At 37.3% G+C, this 10,815-nt stretch overlaps 1 protein-coding gene and 1 non-coding gene across 2 annotated transcripts in view; one reads left to right on the top strand and one right to left on the bottom strand.

The window, feature by feature from the left end:
* The window catches only part of SOCS5 (suppressor of cytokine signaling 5), a 66,834-nt gene that overhangs the window by 55,389 nt on the left and 630 nt on the right, over nucleotides 1-10,815 (bottom strand). The window lies entirely within an intron of this gene.
* Nucleotides 2,748-2,821, top strand: TRNAI-GAU. Its single transcript has one exon. It is a non-coding gene; the product is annotated as a tRNA-Ile (tRNA).

Raw genomic sequence — 10,815 nt, 5'->3', positions numbered from 1 at the left:
GGTCCGGGCCCGGTGCGGGCGGGACACTGGGGGTTGCGATCCGGGGCCGGTCACGAAAAAAAACAAAAAGAAAAAAAAAAAAAAAAAAAAAAAGAATCACTATTACAGAAGCACATAATAAGAAAACAAAAAGAAGATACAAGAGATATAGATAGTATATAATAAATGGAGTAATTGGTGTTATTTACATCATAAATTATATAGCAGTTGTCATTTAAGTGCTAAATTACTATTTACATTATGTTTCAGTACTCTTCTGTTCATACTCAATTTTCTACATATGTGCTTCAAGGAATTCCAATTCCAAAATTTTAGTCTTCAATCATCTAACTACCCTAATTTCTCATTGAGATTACAATGCAAATTGTGCATTTTAGATGATGGAATCCTGTTCACCAGTTCCTTTGCTTTTTCTGCCATTGAAAGAAGAAAAAAGTTCTTCTTTCTTGGTACTGTACTATTTTCTGCATCTCATAATAGTGTTATTCCTACTTTTCGCTGCACAGCCTTGTCTTCCTACCTCCTTTAAAACTGAACCAAAACTCATGTTTTCCAGTAAATGCTAAATCATCTAACTCAGATCCTTTCCAAATTCCCCTCAGCACTTGAATACCTTGGTCCTAATAGTTGTATTTATTTTACTAAAATTTGACACCTCATCTTAATGACTCACCAACTTCATCCCCTAGCTAAGGGAGTAGAATCTCTGGCGGCGAAAGGAAAGATACAGCCTTCTTCAAGGTTCTTTCTCTCGCACTCTTTTTAGTTTTCCCTCACACTGTTTTTACTTTTCCTTCTTTGAGTTGCCAGAGCCTTAAGCTCTTTAAAGGGTGGAGGGGTAGAAGGAAAAGAGGCGAAGAGCTGGCTGCTTTGGGATGCTCTGAACTAAAGTTTAAAGAAGGTGGAAAAAGATTTCAGGCTTGAGTATCAGTTCAGACTATCTCACTGGCCCAAGGAAGCAACTAGATTCCAAAAACAAACAAGGTGAGGAATAAGAAAGTGCATTTATCCAAGAATTCCCTCTTTTGGACTGGATGGAGAGACAGGATGTGGAAGGCAGGAAGAAAAACCCCAATTGGTACACTGTTTCAAGGACACCAAAATATTTCTGGCACTCTGGTAGCTAATATTTTTGTGTATCCTTTGAAAGGTTAGGTGGTAGAGTTTGGAGTGGCAGTGGGCAACAGGTAAATATTTTAAAATGTCTACACATCTGAACTAAATGCCAGTATGGACAGTTACTTTTTGTTCTTGATGCATTATCATTTAGACATTCTGGTCATCACTCATCTAATTTCATGACTTTCAAATATAAACTATTTGCCTTCCAAATCATATCTATAAACCTGACCACACTCCTAATTTAGACCCATATTTCCAACTGATATCTTGGTCATGTCATTACTTACCTAAATAGCATAATTACTTATCCAAACACAAACTCAGTATTCTCCCTCTCCCAATCTTACACATATTAATTATTCTACTGCCAACCCAGGAACCAGACTCAACCTCAACTTTTATCACTTCCAAACACTAACCAAATCTGGAGGACTTAAACTCCTAAATATCTGGTTAGAGCATCACCTTGTAACACCACGGTCAAGGGTTCGGATCCCATACTGGGCGGCCGCTAAATATGAACAAACAAAACAAAAAGATATTGGCTAAACTACTAAACATCTCTGAAATCAGTGCTCTCATTTCCATCCCCACTACAAATTCCTTAATTCAGACCACCATATAATTTCTTTTCTGAATTAGGGCAGAGCCTTAAATGGCATCCTTGACTGGGATCTACCTACCAAAGGCCAGAGAGAATTGCCTCACTCACTCCTTTTGCCATATGTATTGGTCGGTCTTATGATTTTCCAACTTTATGATGGTGAGAAAGTGACACGTATTCAGTAGAAACTGAATATGCATACAACCATTCCGTTTTTTGCTTTTGGCACATTTTCAATAAATTACATGAAATATTCAACACTTTATTATAAAATAGGCTTTGTGTGAGATGATTTTGCCCAACTGTAGGCTAATGTAAGTGTTCTGCACACAGTTAAGGTAGGCTAGGGTATGATGTTCGGTAGGATAGGTATATTAAATGCATTTTCGAATTATGATATTTTCAACTTATGGTGGGTTTATTGGGACATAACCCCACACTATTCCCTTTTCCTCCACACTATTCTCTTTATTACTGCTATGATCAATTTCCTAAAACTGTTTGTGTCACTTCCCCACCTATAAAACTAAATAAAAATTCAAATTACTAGTATAGCATATGAGAGTCTTCACAATTTGTTCCCAATCCACCTTGGTCTTGGTCTGATTTCCTAATTTTATTTTGAACTCATTAAGATAGATCAAACTTCACCCTTCTCTTTAAACACATTATGTCCTTTCATTTTTAATAATCTAGAATAAATAGTAACTCAGTCCAGCTTACTTTATTTTTATGAACCCTCTTATACTACTTAAAGCCATAAGCCAAACCTGTACAGAAATAATGAGTGAAGAAACAATCAGACAATACAGCCAACTTTCAATTAGCTTATTTTCATAGCCTTATTAACATGGTCAGTGTAGACTAAATGGAAAAGTGAATAAAGCATTTCAACTACCTTCTGTGCTTCTTCCTTACAGTAAATTAACGTTAAAATTCTTCAGTTACAGACTTACTACCTACCTTTTGATTGACAGGGACAAAGAGAACTATAATTCAATTTTTTTCACATCTAAGGGCCGGCTGGTTAGCTCAGTTGGTTAGAGTGTAGTGCTGATGACACCAAGGTCCAGGGTTCGATCCCTGTACTGGCCAGCCGCCAAAAAACAAAACAAAAACAATTTTCTTCAAATCTGTCCTTTTCCTCTCTTTCATCTTTAACACCTCTCATCCCTACTCCTTTTCAAAAAATTGAAACATAATTGATTATACATATTTGTGGGGTACAGAGTTGCATACCTGTATGTAGTGAAGTGCCTTCCCCACTTCTGTTGTTTTTCTTCTTCTTCCTTCTTTTCTCCTCCTGCCACCCAAGTTTTCACTGCATTGTCTCTGTTCACTCTTAACATCAGTATTCCTCTATCATTCTCATTTCTACAGCATTTAAAATTTACAAAGAATTTTCACACATACTTACTCACTTGGTTCTGAGAACCTCAGTTTTTGGGATTCCAAAATCAGCAAATACAGAGTGGGTGGTATGTCTGTGTGTGTGTATATATATATATACACATATGAGGGTACTTCAAAAAGTTCATGGAAAAATAGAATTAAAAGATAATATGGATCTTTCCATGAACTTTTTGAAGCACCCTCATACAAATATATAAAAAACAGTATGTAACAGTGTGCATGTATAAAAAAGTTTATATATAGCAAATGCTGCCCATGGTACTCTTCCTTATATTATATCTCAATTTTTTTTTTTTTTTTTTTTGGCGGCTGGCCAGCAAGGGGAACCAAACACTTGACCTTGGCATTGCAAGACAGTGCACTAACCAACTGAACAACCAGCCAGCCCTGTATCTCAATTTTGAGGAAAGCGCAGTTCAAAAAAGTTCAAAGATTCATCTAATATATTGCTATTCTCTGTCTAGAACTCCACAACTCCTCTTCATCTGCTCATGTCTTAAGAAAGCTCAAGCTTTCCTCCATTCCCAGAGAAAGGTTATGCCTATTTCAATACTCCCCTAATGTTTGTCACATAATTATTTCATAGCACTAGAAAAATCCAGATATCTGGATTTTTACTCTAGTGACTCTTCTACTAAACAATATTTTCCTTGCTAATTAACGTTTCCTTTATTAATGAGGATTAATGATCAAGTATTTTATAAAGTCAAGGGGAGAAAATGTTTTTGGGTAGCCAGAGTTGACTTACCAATCTCGAAGGTTAAAACCATACATCAAAACACCCCAGCTTTCCTTAAAAATCAAGAATTTAAGGAATGTTTGTAAATCCTCTCAAAGTATTTAGATACCATTCTTGTGGTAATGATATCCAAGCCAGACCACAGCAAGGAGTAAAAGAGCACTTTGCTTCATAAATATAAATTAAACTATCACTTGTTTTAAAAGATACCTCCAAATATCCTGGGAAATGCTCAGGATTAACAATCAAAAGACTAAATAGAGCCTTAGTCCCAATTCCACCACATACTGGCTGACTTGGTAAAGTCACTTAACCTTCCCGAATCAAATTTCCTTTTCTACAAAATTGGATAATGCCAACTACCTTTCAGAATCATTAAGAGAATTAAATGAAAGAATAGCTGTAAATCACTTATCCTAGGACATAATAAACAGTCAAAAGATGGTAACCCCTTTCCTAATCATTTTTATGTAAACCATTTTTGTTTTCAGAACCATGCCCAACAACCCTCAACATATTCTTGGACTTTCTGGCCCAGCAGCAACGACAATAAATGCCTTCAAGGAAGTCATCTACATAACTACTGGATCCCCTTCCTGGGTCACAACTCAGGTCCTATAAATATAACTTGGAATATCTTCTCCTAAATGCATTATCTTATTCTGTGCCACATGAAAACTCATCAAAGGATGTTCCTGTAGCTTCTCCTCCTTGGCTTGGCTTTTACCTACCTGGAACAGCACATGGAGTCTGCTGCAAATCTGGCAACTTCTGCTGCCAGTCTGGTCTTTTAAATCTTTTATTAAAATGTTAAATAAAAGTGGTCCCAGCACTAATCACCTGAAGGGTAATGGGGTTGGACTGCCCTTCTCATGTAAATAGCCAAAGTCAAAGACTAAATAAATTTTATAATTGGATGAACTGGCTCCCCTTTGGCTACATGCATATTTTAAACCTTAGGGATGTACTTGGACTTCTCCTATCATACTATATTTGATATTTAGCGAGTTTATCTTTTAGCTTTAGAATATATTTCAGCAACTTTTCTGTCAGTAATACACAGGAAAAAAACTCAGTTCCTCCTATACTCTCACTCTTATCAACACAGAAGACTTCTGTGATCTCAAAATGTATGGGGGTTTCTCCCCACCAGCAAACAAGCAATCAGTTCTGCAGCAAACACCAGCTGGGTGTCCTCTAATTCAAACCAATTCTGACACTATCCACCTGGAGGTACTGCCAAATCACACAGGTTGAGAATTCAGTCCGACAAAACTGAGCCCCACTTCCAAACGACCTGTAAATCACTGTTCCCACAGCCCCCTCCTTTGGTTTGATTAATTTGCTAGAGAGGCTTGAAGAACTCAGGAAAACACTTACTTAGTTAACTGGTTTATTACAAGGGATATTTTAGAGGATACAACTAAACAGCTAAATAAAGAGACACATAATAGAGTGAGGTCTGGAAGGGTCCCCAGCATAGGAACTTCTGTCCTCATGGAGTTGGGCAGGCACGTGGAGGTGTTCTTGTTCATCCACCCAGGAGCCCCCACTTATTCAGCTATCTGCAAGCTCCTCAAACTTTGTCCCTTTTGGGTTTTTATAGATGCTTCATTAAGTAGGCATGATTAATTAAACCACTGTCCACTGATGATCAATTTAACCTTAAGCCCCTTCCCCTCCCTGGAGGATTGGGGCAAGGCCTAAAAGTTCCAACCCTCTGAGCACATGGCTGGCTCCCCTGGTGATCAACACACCATCTAGGGACTTTCTAAATATTGCTTCATTAACATAAGCTCAGGTATGTTTGAAAGGACTTGTTGTAAGTAACAAGAAACTGACTTTCACCTTTATAGCTCTAAAGCTGTTCCAGAGCAGCTTCAGGAACCAAGGACAAATATTCTTATTGCTCTAGTCATTTAGAAAATAACAAGGCTTACAGGAGCTGTGAGCCAGGAACCAAAATACATACATCATAATATAACATCCTGACACAAAGACACACCAATCTGTCCTATCCTGGTTTTCTTCAACATTTTTCTCTATCCAACTGCTAATTCTTATTCTAACTCCCCTTCCTCCAACTACCAACCATATATGCAGGCCTGAAGTTCAGTTCCCATATCATCTCCATTCCACCATTCCATTTCTCATTGTTCCATTTTCTGTGTATCTATTGCATCTGCCCTTTTAAATTGCTTGAAATACAGCATATCAATACTTGATTACCACCTCTAACGCAAGAATCCTGCTCAGAATAGGAAGACTGGACATTATTCCTATTATGGTAGTTTTCAAATAAAATAAGGAAGTCATAATTTGAAGACAATGCCAGAGCAGATAAGCCCATTTCAAACATAATTTTTAAAAAATTATCTTCATCACCACTTCCTCTTATTAGCTTTGATAAAATATTACTGTTTTACATCTCATCAAAGTAAAGATAAATTTTATTTTGGTATTAACATAGTATAAGAACCTGTAGAAATATATTTTCACTATACTGCATTTCATAAGAGTGTCATTATAGCCTCTCTAAATAATTCCTTAAAATTTTTCGCCTACATGTAGAATAAAAGCAGGCAGCTAATTTTCCCAGTTGAACTACTGGTGCAAATTTACCCCACATTAACATGAATCAACAATACAGCCTAATGCCCTTTCAAAATTACTTCTGTTCTAACAGATTCAAAAGCCCTTATCCCCCACTTAAAAGTAGGTTAGTTGGCTAACTCAGATGGGGAATTTATTAAGTTGAACAAAGCAAATAATTCATATTTTCTCTTTCTTCTCTAACAACTACACTGAAACTAAAAAAACAATTTGTATGTCTCCACCTGCTTAGTCCACGTACTTACAAATTTTAAATATGAATAACAGGCAATTCAAAATGTCAAAATTATTTTTAAATATATAAAGAAAACTCCAACCTAATGAAAAAATGAGCAATGGTTGGTTATATTTTAATATGACATAATATTTATGTTTCTAAAACCATATTTAAATAAATTTATTCACATAATAAGATTATGTAACAGACCTGAAATAAGAATCTGCATATCTAGATTCTACAAAATTTCTAAAAGCATGTCATGAATCCAATAAATGTCCAATAAAGTGTGGTAATTTCATAATCCTTATTATAATTGTTAAACAAAAGAACATTAGGAGTTGCCACTTTTCAGTCATTAAAATTCTTTATTAGTGAAAGAAAAATGTGACCCTGGAAAATTCTGATGGCTCCATGTAACTCTCTTAGCCCTGCTAGCATCACTTTGGACTAAAGAGTTGATTCATGAATTTATCATCTGAAGTATCAGCAACAGCATGCCTGCCTGAGATCTAAAATAACAGCAAGATCCTAATACTAGCATAATAAAGATGGTTTTAAGCTATAACTTGTTCCTGATTTTAATCCCTCATCTGTAAAATGAACTCACTTCAATGAAACTCTAAAAATAAGGATGATTAAGAGATATTATTTGTAATACATTAAAAATAATTGAAATTAATGTTTAAAAAGTCATTAAAAAAGCTCTTGCGTGACAAATGATAAGAAGTTACATGTTAAGAAGACTAAAACAGAGGAGCTGCTAAAAAAGAACTTCAGATGGCAGAAACATAGAATACACAGAAGAAATCACGATCAAAAAATTCGCTAAACCACATAGTTATGTCACCTAGTTGGACCCGGGTTATGACAAATTAAAAATAATTCTATGTTATAAAATTGGAGTTACACTAAAACCTAACATTTTAATGAATGAAGTCATCAAAACATTCATTTAATAGAAAACAACGTTCAATGATTTTTCTCATGGTTCCATTAGCAAACAAGAGCTGCAATCAATAATAGACTTTATAAATTTCCACACCTAAGCTTATCCAGTAGGCCTCCAGAACTTATTGTATTTTTATTATAATAACTGCGAATCAATTATTAACATTTTCGTTCTAGAATAATGAAACTGCAACAAGGGTCTCCCAATGACATTCAGAAAATGGACACATTAACTCTAACTTGATTTGCAGACCTAATTAAAGATTCAAGGTAAGCAGAAGAGAACAAAACATGACAGCATCATTTGCATTAAGTGACCCGTAAGGCAGACAATTATTTGATCATATGTTTATTCAGGAATTTTTCCTAGTTTGAAAGTGACTGCTTTATCAGCAAGAAAACAAACGGGCATACAAGTGCCTACTTACACCTGATGAGCAATAGGGAATAATGTCTAATATTTGTTGTGCCCTTACTATGTGCTAAGCGCAGTTAATCCTCACCACTATGCTATGAGGTAGGTACTTTTAATACTCTCACTTCACAGATGAGTAAACCTAGGTGCAAAGTGATTAAATCACTTGCTGGAGATCACGTTAAGTGGCTGAGATACAAATTCTGTCTTTATTACAACAGTGATAGAAATCATGTCTTCGTAATTATCATGCAATTCTACTAGTGCTCTTTTTAAAGGAACTAAAATCCATTTTAGCTAACAAAACCCCCACGCTTACTGAAAATAATAATTTTCCTATAATTTACTTTGAAAATATATGCTTCTTGAATTCTGAAAATCTTTTAAGCAATTAATTTTTAGCAAAAAATTATAGAATGCTAGCCTATTCTGAGACATTCATCTACTATTTTAATCTTGATGACAGTTTGTCTCTTTCCAGTGACAGGACTTCCTCTAACAATGCATCATATTGTTTTAAACTTTTAAATAAAAGCGCATCCAGTTTTACATCATTTCATGTATAAAAGTAGTCAATTCAAACTTCTCCATCCTTAGAGGATAATATCACGAATAATCCAAAAACCATTTGTAGTTGGCACTAAAATGCTTTACAAATAAACAATGTGAATGTGATAAAGTAGAAAAAACTATGGACTAAACGTCCAGAGACCTGCCCACCAATCTTGGCTTCACTACTAACTAGCAATTTAGTCCCTTCAACTGCTTTGGGCCTTGGTTTCCTGATCTACAAAATAATCATCTCCATGGTCTTCCCTTCCAGCTCTAAAAAAAATGTGACTCATACACATAACTCTTTTTTCCAAGCTTCCCATTCTGTTTATTACCATTACTTCACAGCCAACAAGCGTTATTTTTCCTTAGTTCTACAAAAGGAGTAAACAGTCCAATATAAACAAAGGTGAGAGTGGAAAGCCTTCCACACCACTGGTTTGCCATAGATGATTCTCAAGGTGAACAATGTAGAGGCCATTATAATATTAAAAGGTGTTAGGTTTCAATATTTTAGGCTCCTGTTTTGTATGCCAGTACATTCTCCCTAAGGACAAGTAAAATTCAAGGACAACAGGGATAAAAAATATATAATTATCCATTAGTTATTCCAGAACTAAGAAGGTGCCAACTGAAAATATTAACACCTTTTGGCAGAAATGTTTTCTCTGATTGATGAATTAAGGGCAAATATATGATCTACAAATTTCTCTAAAATATATTTAAGTACTCCCTAATCAAGCTTTCACTTTGTAAACTGTAAAGTATAAATGTAAGGAATTAGTAACATGTATATGATTAAGAAAATATTTTAAAAATTAAAGATCTAGCTGTGCAATTCTTTGCTTACTCTTCTCAGCCACATAGGTGGACTCTGTGGACCGCCACTGCCTAATTCTGGTGCGCATTTTCTAGGTTCCCAACCCATCGTCAAAAGAGTGTTATGTAAACACACGATTATTAAAATTAAGCTAAGCATCTGACATTAACATAACAACTGTTAGAAAACTCAACCTGATTTCAGTATTGCTTTTTAGAGGGGCTAGCTTATCAACACCTCCTTCCCAGTTCAACTCTTAGAGTTAAAATACTTTAAAACTTCTATAGAATTTGAAGTTCACTTTTGCATGACCTTGTAAAGAAACAATTAAAGGCAAGGAAAAGAAAGCATGTGAATTACTTATTAATCTTCTAGAATAAAAGTCGGTAGTAAATTATAACAGTACAGTTAAATTGGTAAGAAGTAAGCCACCACTACAGAGGGAGAGGCTGCTACAAGAATTTCAAGGTGTAGCTAAGAGAATTTTCAGCAAAACTAATAATTGATAAAATACCATTAAATACATACATACATTTGCAAATAATGGATAACTGACAAAGTCCAGCAGCGAGCCATCTTTTGGCTGGAATATCAAAAGAAAATGTCAAAGCTTCCTCACGACTCTGATTCCCCAAGCCTTTCAAAGTTCAGAATCAAACCAAAATGTACTTAAACTGTTTCTTAGCATCCTTCTTTAAATGCAACTCCCTCTCCACAAAGTCACTCCGCTTCAGCTACTCAGACGCCCAAACCCCAGCACCAAAGCATCAGGAGCCCACGTAGCTGAAGAGGGGTCTTTCCTGCGCCCGCCTCCGGTTAAACCCCGGCGGTGCTCCAGCCACATGCCCCCCGGTTCCCTCCCTCATCGCCCACTGGACCTTTTCTCGTCGACCTTGAGGGACCCCAAAACCGGAGCTTTAGAGCCCCAAGTGACTTGACCGGTGCCCCATCCCCTGCAGCCTGCCTAACTGTTCCGGCTCTGGTGGCCTCCCCCCGACCCGATACGACCCCGATCACGAACGCCCTCCTACTAGCCCGAGACGACCCCATTCCCCTTAGGTACCCCACGTTCCTCCAACCAGAAAATCAATTCCACAGAAACGCATCGAGAGACTCCTAAGCGCAAGCTCCCACTATGCGCGGCACGGTCTGCACGGGGCTCTCGGCCCGGGCTCTCCGTCCTTTACCCGGCCCGAAAGCCGGCACTGCCTCCGCCCGGGGTGCTGAGGTGTCGGCCAGGGGCGGACTGCGCCGGGCGCGGGCACCGGGGCACGAAGAGGCGGCCGCTAACTGCGGCGCGGGGACCGGAGTCAGACGGCTGGCCGGCCGCGACCGCGGGGCACTCACCGGTCGGGGCGCGCGGCGCGGC

Source organism: Galeopterus variegatus, unplaced genomic scaffold (assembly GCF_000696425.1).
Source record: "Galeopterus variegatus unplaced genomic scaffold, G_variegatus-3.0.2 Scaffold1172, whole genome shotgun sequence".
Taxonomy (NCBI): Eukaryota; Metazoa; Chordata; class Mammalia; order Dermoptera; family Cynocephalidae; genus Galeopterus; species Galeopterus variegatus.
Note: the sequence above shows the minus strand (reverse complement) of the source record. Positions and strands in the feature narration are given on the sequence as shown.